At 42.3% G+C, this 16,470-nt stretch overlaps 3 non-coding genes across 3 annotated transcripts; all 3 read left to right on the top strand.

Moving 5' to 3' along the window:
• Positions 1-10,664: 10,664 nt before the first annotated feature.
• Positions 10,665-10,778, top strand: LOC140318783 (U5 spliceosomal RNA). The gene has a single exon (XR_011917927.1). It is a non-coding gene; the product is annotated as a U5 spliceosomal RNA (small nuclear RNA).
• A 308-nt stretch (positions 10,779-11,086) lies between these two features.
• Positions 11,087-11,268, top strand: LOC140318755 (U2 spliceosomal RNA). The gene has a single exon (XR_011917902.1). It is a non-coding gene; the product is annotated as a U2 spliceosomal RNA (small nuclear RNA).
• Positions 11,269-13,831: 2,563 nt separating this feature from the next.
• On the top strand, positions 13,832-13,941 carry LOC140318725 (U5 spliceosomal RNA). Its single transcript, XR_011917876.1, has one exon. It is a non-coding gene; the product is annotated as a U5 spliceosomal RNA (small nuclear RNA).
• Positions 13,942-16,470: the final 2,529 nt, after the last annotated feature.

The following is a 16,470-nucleotide window of genomic DNA, read 5'->3' as shown; positions in this document are numbered from 1 at the left end:
GGTTTTCGGCTGCAAGAAGGTCTGAATGTCTGAATTATGGGTGGTCTAAATATCCAACCATAATTCCTGAAAAATGGGTAAAAAAAGGTGCGAATGCAAAAAAAGCAGTAAAAAGCAGTTAAGAAAAGTTTCGAATATCCAACTAAACATAATCAAAAGCGGGAGCAGAGCACTTCGACTGCAAGTAGGTGTGAATATCAGATCATAATTTGCAAAAAGCTGATGAGAAAGGGTGAGAATGCCCGACTATACACCATCAAAAGCAGGAGTGGATGTGTTCGGCTACAAGAAGGTTTGAATGCCCGACTATACACCATCAAAAGAGGGAGGAAAGGAGCTCCGCTGTAAGATGGTCTGAATGTCCATGAATAATTTCTATAAAACATGAAAGAAAATTTTCGAATATCAAACCGCACATGATCATAAGCAGGAGAGAAGGTGTTCGACTGCACGTGGGTGTGAATGTCAGATCATAATTTGTAAAAAGCGGGTAAGAAAAGGTAAGAATGCCCAACCATAAATTATCAAAAGTGGCAGCAGAGATGTTCGGCTGGTATTTATCAATGTCCAGATAGATTTCAACAAAAAACAACGATGTACTTTGCAGTAAAAGAAAGAGCAAATAAAAAGTTTTAGGAATCCGAGAATAAGCTTATGAGTTCTGCACGATTTTGGATTTTGCTATAAAATGAATTCCTTCCTTCAAACTATGTTAAAACTGCTTTTAACTTCATATTTATCAATGTCTAGATCGATTTCAACAAAGAACAACATTGGATTTTGCAGTAGAAGAAAGAGCAACACTGAAGGATCAGGAATCCAAGAATAAGCTTCTTTTCATACGTTCTGCATGATTTGGGATTTTATGTATAAAATGAATTCCTTCACTCAAACCAAGTTAAAACTGCTTTGTCCTTCATATGTACCCATTTCTAAATATATTTCAAGCATAAACTTCCTCATATTACCCTGAATGAGAAAGAACCTATACCTATACGCCCCTTTTGAGGAGTTCTACATGATTTGGGATTTTATCTATAAAATTAATTCCTTCACTCAAACTATGTTAAAACAGCTTTTACCCTCATATTTATCAATGTCTAGATAGATTTAAACAAAAAAAACAACGTTGTACTCTGCAGTACAAGAAAGATTAAATCAAAAGTTTTCGGAATCCCAGAATAAGCTTATTTTCATGAGTTCTGCATGATTTGGGATTTTATGTATAAAATGAATTCCTTCACTCAAACCAAGTGAAAACTGCTTTGTCCTTCATATTTATCAATGTCTAGATCGAATTCAACAAAGAGCAACATTGTATTTTGCAGTAGAAGAAAGAGCAACACTGAAGGATCAGGAATCCGAGAATAAGCTTATTTTCATACGTTCTGCATGATTTGGGATTTTATGTATAAAATGAATTCCTTCACTCAAACCAAGTTAAAACCGCTTTTTCCTTCATACTTATCAATGTCTAGATCGATTTCAACTTCTTCTACTGCAAAGTCCAATGTTGTTCTTTGTTGTAGTCGATTTTTCAGTAATTGGTGGACATTCAGACCTTCTTGCAGCTGATCACCTCCACTCCAGCTTTTGATCATGTATGGTCTGGCAATACTACCTTTTCTTACCCGTTTGTGGGTAATTATGGCTGGACATTCACACCTACTTGCAGCCGAACACCTCCGCTTCCGCTTTTGATGGTATATATTCGGGCATTCGAACCTACTTGTTACCCGCTTTTTACAAACCATGAATGGACATTCACACCTTGTCGCAGCCAAACACCTCCACTCCCTTTTTTGATAATGTATGGTTGGACATTCGCACCTTTTCTCACCCGCTTTTTGCAAACTATGGTCGGCCATTCACAGCTTCCTCTCCACCATACTTGTATGGTGGGATATTCACACCAACTTGCATCCGAAGACCTCCGCCCCCACTTTTGTTGATATTTAGTCGGTCATTCGCACCTTACCCGTTTTTGGCAAACTATGGCCTTCTTGCAGCCAAACACCTCTGATCTCGCTTTTGATGATGTAAGGTTGGGCATTCAGACCTTGCTTCACCTGCTTTTCACCAAATATAGTCGGACATTCACACCTTCTTGCAGCCGAACACTTCCGCTCCACCTTTTAGTGTTCTATCACACCTTATTTTTCACCGCATTTTATAGATTATGGTTTCTAAATTCTCAACCACTCTCATCCGAAGACCTCTCCTTCCGCTTTTGTTAATATATTTGAACTTAAGTCGGACATTCAGACCTTCTTGCAGCTGAACACCTCCGCTCCTGCTTTTGATGGTATATAGTCGGGCTTTCGAGCCTTTTCATCCCCGGTTTTTACAAATTATGGTTGGACATTCAGACCTTGCAGCCGAAAACCTCCGCTCCCTCTTTTGATCATATATTGTCGGGCATTCGCACCTTGTCTTACCCGCTTTTTACAAACTTTAGTCAGAAATTCACACCTTGCAGCTGAACCACCACCGCTCCCTGTTTTGATCATGTATGGTCTGGCAATACTACCTTTTCTTACCCGTTTGTGAGTAATTATGGCTGGACAATCACACCTACTTGCAGCTGAACACCACTTCTCCCACTTTTGTTGATGTATGGTCCGGCATTCTAGTCTTTTCTAACACATTTTTAAGCAATTATGGTCGGACATTCACACCTACTCACAGCCGAACACTTCCGCTCCCGCATTTGATGGTGTATAGTCGGGCATTCTCACCCTTTCTCATCAGCTTTTTGCAAATTATGATCTGACATTCACACCTACTTGCAGTCGAACAGCTCTGCTCCCGCTTTTAATTATGTTTGGTTGGATATTCTAAACTTTTCTTAACTGCTTTTTACAAACTTTGGTCGGACGTTCACACCTTCTTGCAGCCGAACACCTCCGCTTCCGCTTTTGATGGTATATATTCGGGCAATCGAACCGTTTCTTACCCTCTTTTTACAAACCATGGGTGGACTTTCCCACCTTCTTGTAGCTGAACAACTCCGCTCCCGCTATTGATTGTGTACAGTCGGGTATTTTAACCTTTTCTTACCCGCTTTTTACCAACTATGGTCGGACATTCACACCGTCTTACAGCGGAACACCTCCGCTCCCTCTTTTGATGGTGTATAGTCGAGCATTCTAACCTTTTCTTACCCGCTTTTTACAAACTATGCTTGGACATTCAAACCTTCTTGTAGCCGAACACATCCCCTCCTGCTGTTGATGATGTATAGTTGGGCATTCGAACCTACTTGTTACCCGCTTTTCATTAATTATGAGTGGACATTCACACCTTGTCGCAGCCAAACACCTCCGCTCCCTTTTTTGATCATGTATGGTTGGACATTCGCACCTTTTCTCACCCGCTTTTTGCAAACTATGGTCGACCATTCACAGCTTCCTCTCCACCATACTTGTATGGTGGGATATTCACACCCACTTGCATCCGAAGACCTCCGCCCCCACTTTTGTTGATATTTAGTCGGTCATTCGCACCTTACCCGCTTTTGGCAAACTATGGCCTTCTTGCAGCCAAACACCTCTGATCTCGCTTTTGATGATGTAAGGTTGGGCATTCAGACCTTGCTTCACCTGCTTTTCACCAAATATAGTCGGACATTCACACCTTCTTGCAGCCGAACACTTCCGCTCCACCTTTTAGTGTTCTATCACACCTTTTTTTTCACCGCATTTTATAGATTATGGTTTCTAAATTCTCAACCACTCTCATCTGAAGACCTCTCCTTCCGCTTTTGTTAATATATTTGAACTTAAGTCGGACATTCAGACCTTCTTGCAGCTGAACACCTCCGCTCCTGCTTTTGATGGTATATAGTCGGGCTTTCGAGCCTTTTCATCCCCGGTTTTTACAAATTATGGTTGGACATTCAGACCTTGCAGCCGAAAACCTCCGCTCCCTCTTTTGATCATATATTGTCGGGCATTCGCACCTTGTCTTACCCGCTTTTTACAAACTTTAGTCGGACATTCACACCTTATTGCAGCTGAACCACCTCCGCTCCCTGTTTTGATCATGTATGGTCTGGCAATACTACCTTTTCTTACCCGTTTGTGAGTAATTATGGCTGGACAATCACACCTACTTGCAGCCAAACACCACTTCTCCCACTTTTGATGATGTATGGTCCGGCATTCTAGTCTTTTCTAACATATTTTTCAGCAATTATGGTCGGACATTCACACCTACTCACAGCCGAACACTTCCGCTCCCGCAATTGATGGTGTATAGTCGGGCTTTCTCACCCTTTCTCATCAGCTTTTTGCAAATTATGATCTGACATTCACACCTACTTGCAGTCGAACAGCTCTGCTCCCGCTTTTGATTGTGTTTGGTTGGATATTCGAACCTTTTCTTAACTGCTTTTTACAAACTTTGGTCGGACGTTCACACCTTCTTGCAGCCGAACACCTCCGCTTCCGCTTTTGATGGTATATATTAGGGCAATCGAACCGTTTCTTACCCGCTTTTTACAAACCATGGGTGGACTTTCCCACCTTCTTGTAGCTGAACAACTCCGCTCCCGCTATTGATTGTGTACAGTCGGGTATTTTAACCTTTTCTTACCCGCTTTTTACCAACTATGGTCGGACATTCACACCGTCTTACAGCGGAACACCTCCGCTCCCTCTTTTGATGGTGTATAGTCGAGCATTCTAACCTTTTCTTACCCGCTTTTTACAAACTATGCTTGGACATTCAAACCTTCTTGTAGCCGAACACATCCCCTCCTGCTGTTGATGATGTATAGTTGGGCATTCGAACCTACTTGTTACCCGCTTTTCATTAATTATGAGTGGACATTCACACCTTGTCGCAGCCAAACACCTCCGCTCCCTTTTTTGATCATGTATGGTTGGACATTCGCACCTTTTCTCACCCGCTTTTTGCAAACTATGGTCGACCATTCACAGCTTCCTCTCCACCATACTTGTATGGTGGGATATTCACACCCACTTGCATCCGAAGACCTCCGCCCCCACTTTTGTTGATATTTAGTCGGTCATTCGCACCTTACCCGCTTTTGGCAAACTATGGCCTTCTTGCAGCCAAACACCTCTGATCTCGCTTTTGATGATGTAAGGTTGGGCATTCAGACCTTGCTTCACCTGCTTTTCACCAAATATAGTCGGACATTCACACCTTCTTGCAGCCGAACACTTCCGCTCCACCTTTTAGTGTTCTATCACACCTTTTTTTTCACCGCATTTTATAGATTATGGTTTCTAAATTCTCAACCACTCTCATCTGAAGACCTCTCCTTCCGCTTTTGTTAATATATTTGAACTTAAGTCGGACATTCAGACCTTCTTGCAGCTGAACACCTCCGCTCCTGCTTTTGATGGTATATAGTCGGGCTTTCGAGCCTTTTCATCCCCGGTTTTTACAAATTATGGTTGGACATTCAGACCTTGCAGCCGAAAACCTCCGCTCCCTCTTTTGATCATATATTGTCGGGCATTCGCACCTTGTCTTACCCGCTTTTTACAAACTTTAGTCAGAAATTCACACCTTGCAGCTGAACCACCACCGCTCCCTGTTTTGATCATGTATGGTCTGGCAATACTACCTTTTCTTACCCGTTTGTGAGTAATTATGGCTGGACAATCACACCTACTTGCAGCCGAACACCACTTCTCCCACTTTTGATGATGTATGGTCCGGCATTCTAGTCTTTTCTAACATATTTTTCAGCAATTATGGTCGGACATTCACACCTACTCACAGCCGAACACTTCCGCTCCCGCAATTGATGGTGTATAGTCGGGGATTCTCACCCTTTCTCATCAGCTTTTTGCAAATTATGATCTGACATTCACACCTACTTGCAGTCGAACAGCTCTGCTCCCGCTTTTGATTGTGTTTGGTTGGATATTCGAACCTTTTCTTAACTGCTTTTTACAAACTTTGGTCGGACGTTCACACCTTCTTACAGCCGAACACATCCACTCCTGCTTTTGATGATGTATCGTTTGGCATTCGCACCTTTTCTTACCCATTTTCCAGTAATTATGGGTGGACATTCACACCTTCTTGCAGCTGAACACCTCCTCTCCCGCTTATGATCATGTGCGGTTTGATATTCAAAAATTTTCTTTCATGTTTTAAAGCAATTATTGATGGACATTCAAACCTTCTTGTAGCCGAACACATCCACTCCTGCTTTTGATGATGTATGGTTGGGCATTCAAACCGTTTTTTTTACCCATTTTTCAGGAATTATGGGTGGACATTCAGACTTTCTTGCAGCCGAAAACCTCCGCTCCCTCTTTTGATCATACATTGTGGGGCATTCGCACCTTGTCTTACCCGCTTTTTGCAAACTTTAGTCGGACATTCACACCTTATTGCAGCTGATCCACCTCCGCTCCCTGTTTTGATCATGTATGGTCTGGCAATACTACCTTTTCTTACCCATTTGTGAATAATTTTGGCTGGACATTCACACCTACTTGCAGCCGAACACCACCTCTCCCGCTTTAGATGATGTATGGACCGGCATTCTTACCTTTTCTAACACATTTTTCAGCAATTATGGTTGGACACCTACTCACAGCCGAACACCTCCACTCCCGCATTTGATGGTGTATAATCGGGCTTTCTCACCCTTTCTCATCATCTTTTTGCAAATTATGATCTGACATTCACACCTACTTGCAGTCAAACACCTTCTCTCCCGCTTATGATCATGTGCGGTTTGATTTTCGAAAATCTTCTTTCATGTTTTATACTAATTATTGATGGACATTCAGAACGTCTTACAGCGTAGCTCCTCCGCTCCCTCTTTTGATGGTGTATGTTCGGGCATCCGTACCTTTCCCTACCCGCTTTTTACAAACTATAGTCGGACATTCAAACCTTCTTGTAGCCGAACACATCCACTCCTGCTTTTGATGATGTATGGTTGGGCATTCGCACGTTTTCTTAACCATTTTTCAGTAATTATTGGTGGACATTCAGACCTTCTTGCAGCTGAACACCTCCACTCCCGCTTTTGATGGTGTATAGTCGGGCTTTCGAGCCTTTTCATCCCCGGTTTTTACAAATTATGGTTGGACATTCAGACCTTGCAGCCGAAAATCTCCGCTTCCTCTTTTGATCATACATTGTCGGGCATTCGCATCTTGTCTTACCCGCTTTTTACAAACTTTAGTCAGAAATTCACACCTTGCAGCTGAACCACCTCCGCTCCCTGTTTTGATCATGTATGGTCTGGCAATACTACCTTTTCTTATCCGTTTGTGAGTAATTATGGCTGGACATTCACACCTACTCTCAGCCATACACCACTTCTCCCGCTTTTGATGATGTATTGTCTGGCATTCTAGTCTTTTCTAACACATTTTTCAGCAATTATGGTCAGACATTCACACCTACTCACAGCCGAACACTTCCACTCCCGCATTTGATGGTGTATAGTCGGGGATTCTCACCCTTTCTCATCAGCTTTTTGCAAATTATGATCTGACATTTACACCTACTTGCAGTCGAACAGCTCTGCTCCCGCTTTTGATTATGTTTGGTTGGATATTCGAAACTTTTCTTAACTGCTTTTTACAATCTTTGGTCGGACATTCACACCTTCTTGCAGCCGAACACCTCCGCTTCCGCTTTTGATGGTATATATCCGGGCATTCGAACCTTTTCTTACCCGCTTTTTACAAACTATGGTCGGACATTCAAACCTTCTTGTAGCCGAACAAATCCACTCCTGCTTTTGATGATGTATCGTTTGGCATTCGCACCTTTTCTTACCGATTTTTCAGTAATTATGGGTTGACATTCACACCTTCTTGCAGCTGAACACCTCCTCTCCCGCTTATGATCATGTGCGGTTTGATATTCAAAAATTTTCTTTCATGTTTTAAAGCAATTATTGATGGACATTCAAACCTTCTTGTAGCCGAACACATCCACTCCTGCTTTTGATGATGTATGGTTGGGCATTCGCACCTTTTCTTACCCATTTTTCAGTAATTATGGGTGGACATTCAGACCTTCTTACAGCCGCACACCTCCTCTGCCGCTTTTGATGGTGTATAGTCTGGCTTTCGAGCCTTTTCTTCCCCGGTTTTTACTAATTATGGTTGGACATTCAGACCTTCTTGCAGCCGAAAACCTCCGCTCCCTATTTTGATCATACATTGTCGGGCATTCGCACCTTGTCTTACCCACTTTTTACAAACTTTAGCCGGTCATTCGCACCTTACCCGCTTTTGGCAAACTATGGCCTTCTTGCAGCCAAACACCTCTGATCTCGCTTTTTATGATGTAAGGTTGGGCATTCAGACCTTGCTTCACCTGCTTTTCACCAAATATAGTCGGACATTCACACCTTCTTGCAGCCGAACACTTCCGCTCCACCTTTTAGTGTTCTATGGGGCATTCACACTTTTTTTTCACCGCATTTTATAGATTATGGTTGGAAATTCTCACCCACTCTCATCCGAAGACCTCTCCTCCCGCTTTTGTTAATATATTGTCGGGCATTCGAACCTTTTCTTACCCGCTTTTTACAAATTTTGTCGGACATTCACACCGTCTTACAGCGGAACACCTCCGCTCCCTCTTTTGATGGTGTATAGTCGGACATTCTAACCTTTTCTTACCCTCTTTTTTACTGATTGCTGAAGATTAAGTTGTTCTTTCTCAAACTACAAAATTTTTTTAATTGTTGAAATTTGATTTGAAGTGGATAAATAAGGAGGACAAACAGTTTTAAGTCAGGCTGATAGAAGGAATTAATTTTATAGCAAAATCTGTACTTCGTCATATGTCGAGAGATGCTTATTGCTAAAGAAGTTCTTTCTCATTCTACAAAGTACAACGATGTTTATCGTTGAAACTTGATTAGACATGAATAAATATGAAGGACAAAGCAGTCTTAACTTGGTTTGAGTTAAGGAATTCGTTTTATAGGAGAATCCGAATTTGTGCATAACTCGTAAAATAGAGCTTATTTTCGGATTCCTGAAGAATGAGTCTGGTTCTTTCTCATAATACAAAGTATGTTGTTTATTGTTGAAACTTCATCAGAAGTGAAGAAATAAATGAATGCCTATCAACAAATGTGGGATCTAAAATCTAGTGCTTCCTCTAAAATAATTTCCTTTCTCAATTCAGAAATGTGTGTGTAAGTCACAACACCCGTGACACCAAAACGGCTTTCTTTTCTCTCTTTTCTCTACACTCTGCACTGTTAGCACACACACCAAATCAGAAAGGCTTTTTTCTCTCTTTTCTACATTATGGACTGTGGTGACACAAAACCGCTCTCTCTTTTTTTTTTTTGACTGTGTGCCAGGGCGTTGTCTCATGTATTAGATTATGCTTAAGATACGAATGGGTTTATCAGTCACATCAGAATCCATACATACTGATCCTCCCGTAATAAAATGGTCGGATCTTATCAAACACACTTTGTTTCTTGTGACAATCAAGTCAGCGAAACAGCGTATACACGTCAAGACACTGAATCAAGTTTGCCACAAGAACTCATAAGTTTGGCAGTATGGCTCTGCTGTCAGCAATCATACACCCATTTTATTTTCGTGAGACATGTGCAGGCACCTGTTCATCTACTGTTCTATCACTATGAATTAGTTTATCTATTATCAATAAGGATACTTCTACAACTACTATCAAAGTATGTACGGACTTCTTATGTTGTCAGTTGCTATATATGAATAAGTGGGTAGCTACTGACAAGCATTAAGCATGTCACACAGCCCAAACATATAACATTTCAGGACACACCACACAGTTAACAACCACAGTGAAGCGTGTCAAAGCCCAAACATGTAACATTCAACAGGACACTTACACAACACATTCAAATCAAACAGTCAGACAACATACAAGAACATATACCCCAGCCAGCATTGCTCCCTGCCTATTTTCCTACAGCTCACTATGTGTGCGCACACCTTTATTCACAAACTCTTCAACTTATACTCTTTTACCGAAGCTGCTACAGCTTGATTGGCCGAATACCCTTAGATCCTATTTCGGTGAATTTGACATCTGCCTTACATGTAACAGATTAGCGGTTTAGCAGTTTTAATTTAGTTTGAGTGAAGGAATTCATTTTATAGCAAAATCCGAAATCGTGAAGAACTCATGAAAGTAAGCTTATTCTCGGATTCCTGAAACTTTAGATTTGCTCTTTCTTTTACTGCAAAGTACAACGTTGTTTTTCTGTTTAAATCTTTCTAGACATGGTAAATATGAAGGACAAAGCAGTTTTAACATAGTTTGAGTGAAGGAATTCATTTTATAGATAAAATCCCAAGAGTCTGCTGAGAAAAGAGAGTGAATGCGAAGTAGACGTTAACACAGCTCTGGGAGCGAGCCGAGTATGGGCTAACCGGGAGAATTGCTTGAAAGAAACGCAACACCGAATGAGCGGTCAGAACAAAGCCTCAATACGGTGTTCCCGTGGTGTTTTAGTTGCTGCCTTGTCTTTTGCACAGAGTAAAAGACAAGGCAGCCATCGAATAGGTTCCGATTGTTCCTACTTGGTCAGCCGAGGAGCAAGGGGGGGGGGGCAAGCGTCTCAACCAAGCACAGCTCACCATGGGGAAGGTGGCTATGCCAACTAGCCTGATGCCCTGCTCCCGCAGTGACGGATAATCGTACTCTGGTTTCTCTTCATAACGTACAAGTCTTTCGCCTTTTACTAAAAACTTCTGTGGAGAGCAGCACTAATGAGTTGTTTCTATTTTTGGCAGGCTTTACTTATGCGGGTGAAGCCCTTTCTGTCTGTGCAAAAGAAATCTTGTTACTGTGCAGAGTGACTTCTCTGAGTAGAGTCGCCTTACTTGTTGCGACTGTTCCGATGTTCGAAGCTGGAGTGCAAAGTTGTTGCTTGAATGGTGCTCGCTTGAGCGTGCGGGAGTACAAAGTTATACCAGTTAAAAGGGCTGAAGAGTGCTCAGTGCAGCGGGTGGGCGGAGGTGCAAAGTGACACTCTGGCCACCTATGGCCATAAAAAGAACACCGCTACAAGTGCGCAATGTGCCAGGAAGGGCCCTCGGACGTGAACCAGTGGACAGTTATCGCTTCTCGGCCTTTTGGCTAAGATCAAGTGTAGTATCTGTTCTTATCAGTTTAATATCTGATATGTCCTATATACGAGGACTACATATTAAATGGATTTTTAGCAATAGGAGTTGAAATTGGAGCTTGCTCAGTGCAGCGGATGGGCGGAGATGCAAAGTGACACTCTGGCCACCTCGAAAACCGAGGTTACATCCACTACCAGGGGCAGCCCAAGCTCTGCCGGAAGTGCAGTGAGCATGGGCACCTGGTTGAGGCTTGTACCAAGGTGATATGTTGGAAGTGCAGAGAAAATGGGCACACTTTTGGAGAGTGTCCAAATGGCAGGAAATGTAATCTCTGTGGAGAATTAAATCACCTCTTCAGAGATTGCCCTAAATCATTTGCCAACAAATTAAAGACGCTAAAGCCACAGTCAAGCCAACAAAGAGAAGGACCAGAGGTGGCAGTTGGTGAACAAAGTGAAGAGGTTGACCCAATAAATTCAAACTTCCCGCCAAAAGTTTGGGTTGGAAGTGAGGAGCAAAAAGGGGTAGGGCCTGTAGAGGCCTCACCACTCAGTGCTTAAGTCTATGAGAATTCACAGGCAGAGGGTGGAGATACGCTAAATGAGGAGGAAGAGCAGACAGGTGAGTCTAGTGAAGATACTCACCTCCCCGAAGGTAAACAGCCGAAGAGGACGGCATCTGAGTTGTCCTCTGATTCCCCAGTGTTATCAGAGAAGAGGGGAAGGGTTAGGTCCCTTTCAGACAGTTCTTCAGTGGAAGAACCTAGAGTCTTCCCCCTCCGACTCACAAAATGAGGTCTCCTTTTTAACTTTAGCTCTGCAATCAACCCCCAGGGACTCAAAGTTAAATGCAACATTGCGTCAGAGGCCAACACCGAGAGTCCGAAAAGGAAATATAGATCACCCTACTCACTTTTCACCTAAAGAAATGAAGGAAGAGATAGTTTCCCAAGAAATAACCTGAGTGTGTTTTTTGTTTTGATAACTTAGAAAAACGAAAATGACATACCTACTTTCCTTTATCCTTTTAATGGTTCTCACCTTCTCAACACTAAATGTGAAAAGTGTGAAATCAAAGACAAGAGCCCAGAGTATTTTATCCTTCTTAGACTCCATAAAATCAGATGTGTTTTTAATACAAGAATGTGGACTACCTTTTTTAAAAAACCATAGACAATGGGAGGAAATGTGGACCCATTTATCGATATGGAGTGGCTCAAATCAAAATAAAAATGATGGTGTGGCCATTCTAATTAAAAATCCGCATGTTCTGGTGAAAGGTAGCACAATGGTGAGAGACGGACGGGCACTTTTAGCACACTTGAATTTTATGGGGCAAGACTTTAAACCTCTTAAATATTTATGGTTTCAATGGAAAAAATGACAGGTATGACATTTTAGAAGATATACAGCTTTACATGCTAGGGCAAGTACCTTTAGTTGTAGCAGGGGATTTTAACTTTATCTTGAGCAGAAAAGATAGAAAAAGAGCAGGGGGAGATTTTAAAATGGATAAGACTTCGATTTTACTTCAGGGCATGTGCAGGGATTTTAAGCTTACTGACTGTTTTAAAACCATGCATCCCAGAGAGGAGGGATTCACCTGGTTTAGTCATGATGGCACCAGAGCCTCTCGCATTGATTATTTCTTTACTGGAGATTGCCCACCCACTGATGTTAGATTAACCCCTGTTTTCTTTTCAGACCACCTTATGCTCTCCTGCACCCTTTCACCCCCTTCTGGCGTGACGGTAGGAAGTGGTCTGTGGAAACTCAACTGTTCCCTGTTGGAGGATGAAATCATAGTCAGTCAGTACAGGGAATGTTATAAAGAGTAGCAGACCCTTCAAGACCTCTACGAAACACATGCACAATGGTGGGAAATGGTGAAGGAAACGACCCAGACTGTTTTTTAAACAGCAAGGTAAACGTAAAAAAAGGAAAGAGAATAGATGTATGATGGGACTACAGAAACGCTTACAGCGCTACTTTAAACTAAATCAGTGTGGCATAGACTTTAATGAAGAAATCAAAGATGTCAAAAAGGAAATGTCAGTTTTAGTAGAAAAAAAGAGAAAAGGAATTTTTGTAAGAAGCAGGGAGCAGGAAATTGAGTTAAAAAAATGCCTAACAGGTTTTAAGAGAAGTCGAGCTCCGGGTTTAGACGGGCTTTCTGCAGAATTCTATCTGACCTTTTGGGACCTTTTATCATCAGATATTTTAGATGTTTTTAAAGATTTTGAAAAACTCGACCGACTTCCTGACAATTTTAGAGTGGGAATAGTGACTCTACTTTATAAAAAAAATGATAAGACTGACATAAAGAATTGGAGGCCCATCACATTTTTAAAATTTGACTGTAAACTTTTTAGCAAGGTTTTAGCGACACGGATGTCCTCTAGTTTAGAGGAGGTAATTCACCCAGACCAGGCTTGTGCCATCTCAGGGAAACAACTCACCGACAGCCTCGTACTGATTCCAGACATCATTGATTAAGCTAGAGACAGAGACACCCGGCTTGTCATCTTAAATTTAGACTTTGAAAAAGCTTTTGATCGGGTCTCGCATCAATATCTCTTTCAGGTGTTGCAGCCATCGAATAGGGCCCGATTGTTCCTACTTGGTCAGCCGAGGAGCAAGGGGTGGGAACAAGCGTCTCAACCAAGCAAAGCTCACCATGGGGAAGGTGGCTATGCCAACTAGCCTGAGTCCCTGCTCCCGCAGTGACGGATAATCGTACTCTGGTTTCTCTTCATAACGTAGTCTTTCGCCTTTTACTAAAGACTTCCGTGGAGAGCAGCACTAATGAGTGTTTCTATTTTTGGCAGGCTTTACCTTTGCGGGTGAAGCCCTTTCTGTCTGTGCAAAAGAAATATTGTTACTGTGCAGAGTGACTTCTCTGAGTAGAGTCGCCTTACTTGTTGCGACTGTGCCGATATTCGAAGCTGGAGTGCAAAGTTGTTGCTTGAATGGTGCTCGCTTGAGCGTGCGGGAGTGCAAAGTTATACCAGTTAAAAGGGCTGAAGAGTGCTCAGTGCAGCGGGTGGGCGGAGGTGCAAAGTGACACTCTGGCCACCTATGGCCATAAAAAGAACACCGCGACAAGTGCGCAATGTGCCAGGAAGGAACCTCCGACGTGACCCAGTGGACAGTTATCGCTTCTTGGCCTTTTGGCTGAGATCAAGTGTACCGAAAATAAGCTCTATTTTACGAGTTATGCACGAATTCGGATTCCTTAACTCAAACCAAGTTAAGACTGCTTTGTTCTTCATATTTATTCATGTCTAATCAAGTTTCAATGATAAACAACGTTATACTTTGTAGAATGAGAAAGAACTTCTTCAGCAATAAGCATCTCTCGACATATGACGAAATACAGATTTTGCAATAAAATGAATTCCTTCTATCAGCCTGACTTAAAACTGTTTGTCCTCCTTATTTATCCACTTCAAATCAAGTTTCAACAATTAAAAAAAATTTGTAGTTTGAGAAAGAACAACTTAATCTTCAGCAATCAGTATAAAAAGAGGGTAAGAAAAGGTGGAAATGCCAACCCTACATCACTAAAAGGTGGAGCGGAAGTATTCGGCTGCAAGTAGGTGTGAATGTTCGACTATAATTTGTAAAAAGCGGGTAAGAAAAGGTTCGAATGCCCGACTATATATTAACAAAATCGGGAGGAGAGGTCTTCGGATGAGAGTGGGTTAGAATTTCCAACCATAATCTATAAAATGCGGTGAGAAAAAAGGTGTGAATACCCCATAGAACACTAAAAGGTGGAGCGGAAGTGTTCGGCTGCAAGAGTGTGTGAATGTCCAACTATATTTGGTGAAAAGCAGGTGAAGCAAGGTCTGAATGCCCAACCTTACGTCATCAAAAGCAAGATCAGGGGTGTTTGGCTGCAAGAAGGCCATAGTTTGCCAAAAGCGGGTAAGGTGAGAATGACCGACTAAATATCAACAAAAGTGGGGGCGTAGGTCTTCGGATGCAAGTGGGTGTGAATATCCCACCATACAAGTATGGTGGAGAGGAAGCTGTGAATGGGCGATCATAGTTTGCAAAAAGCGGGTGAGAAAAGGTGCTAATGTCAAACCATACATGATCAAAACAGGGAGCGGAGGTGTTTGGCTGCGACAAGGTGTGAATGTCCACCCAAAATTAATGAAATGCCCAACCATACATCATCAAAAGCAGGAGAGGATGTGTTCGGCTACAAGAAGGTTTGAATGTCCGACCATAGTTTTTAAAAAGCGGGTAAGAAAAGGTTCGAACACCCAAACATACACCATCAAAAGATAGAGCGGAGGTGTTCCGCTGTAAGAAGGTGTGAATGTCCGACCATAGTTGGTAAAAAGCGGGTAAGAAAAGGTGAAAATACCTGACTGCACACAATCAATAGCGGGAGCGGAGTTGTTTGTCTACTAAAAGGTGTGAAAGTCCGACCATGGTTTGTAAAAAGCGGGTAAGAAAAGGTGCAAATGCCCGACAATGTATGATCAAAAGAGGGAGCTGAGGTTTTCGGCTGAAAGAAGGTCTGAATGTCCAACCATAATTTGTAAAAAACGGATAAGAAAAGGCTCGAAAACCCGACTATACACCATCAACAGCTGGAGCGGAGTTGTTCAGCTGCAAGAAGGTCTGAATGTCCATCAATAATTGCCAGAAAAATGGGTAAGAAAAGGTGCGAATGCCCAACCATACATCATCAAAAGCAGGAGTGGATGTCTTCGGCAACAAGAAGGTTTGAATGTCTGACCACAGTTTGTAAAAAGCGGGTAAGGAAAGGTTCGAATGCCTGAACATACACCATCAAAAGAGGGAGCGGAGGTGTTCCGCTGTAAGAAGGTGTGAATGTCCGACCATGGTTTGTAAAAAGTGGGTAAGAAAAGGTGCGAATGCCCGACAATGTATGATCAAAAGAGGGAGCGGAGGTTTTCGGCTGCAAGAAGGTCTGAATGTCCACCCATCATTTGTAAAAACCAGGGAAGAAAAGGCTCGAAAGCCCGACTATACACCATCAAAAGCGGGAGCGGAGGTGTTCAGCTGCAAGAAGGTCTGAATGTCCATCGATAATTGCTAGAAAACATGAAAGAAAATTTTCGAATATCAAACCATACATCATCAAAAGCGGGAGTGGAGGTGTTCAGCTGCAAGAAGGTGTGAATGTCCAGCCATAATTACTGAAAAATTGGTAAGAAAAGGTGCGAATGCCCAACCATACACCATCAAAAGCAGGAGTGGATGTGTTTGGCGAAAGAAGGTTTGAATGCCCGACCATAGTTTGTAAAAAGCGGGTAAGAAAAGTTTGAATGCCCGAACATACACCATCAAAAGAGGGAGCGGTGGTGGTTCAGCTGCAAGAAGGTGTGAATGTC

Source organism: Leuresthes tenuis, unplaced genomic scaffold, assembly GCF_036924035.1.
Source record: "Leuresthes tenuis unplaced genomic scaffold, fLeuTen1.0.hap1 SCAF_11, whole genome shotgun sequence".
Taxonomy (NCBI): Eukaryota; Metazoa; Chordata; class Actinopteri; order Atheriniformes; family Atherinopsidae; genus Leuresthes; species Leuresthes tenuis.
The sequence above is the reverse complement of the archived record's forward strand: the minus strand, read 5'-3'. Positions and strand labels throughout refer to the sequence as shown.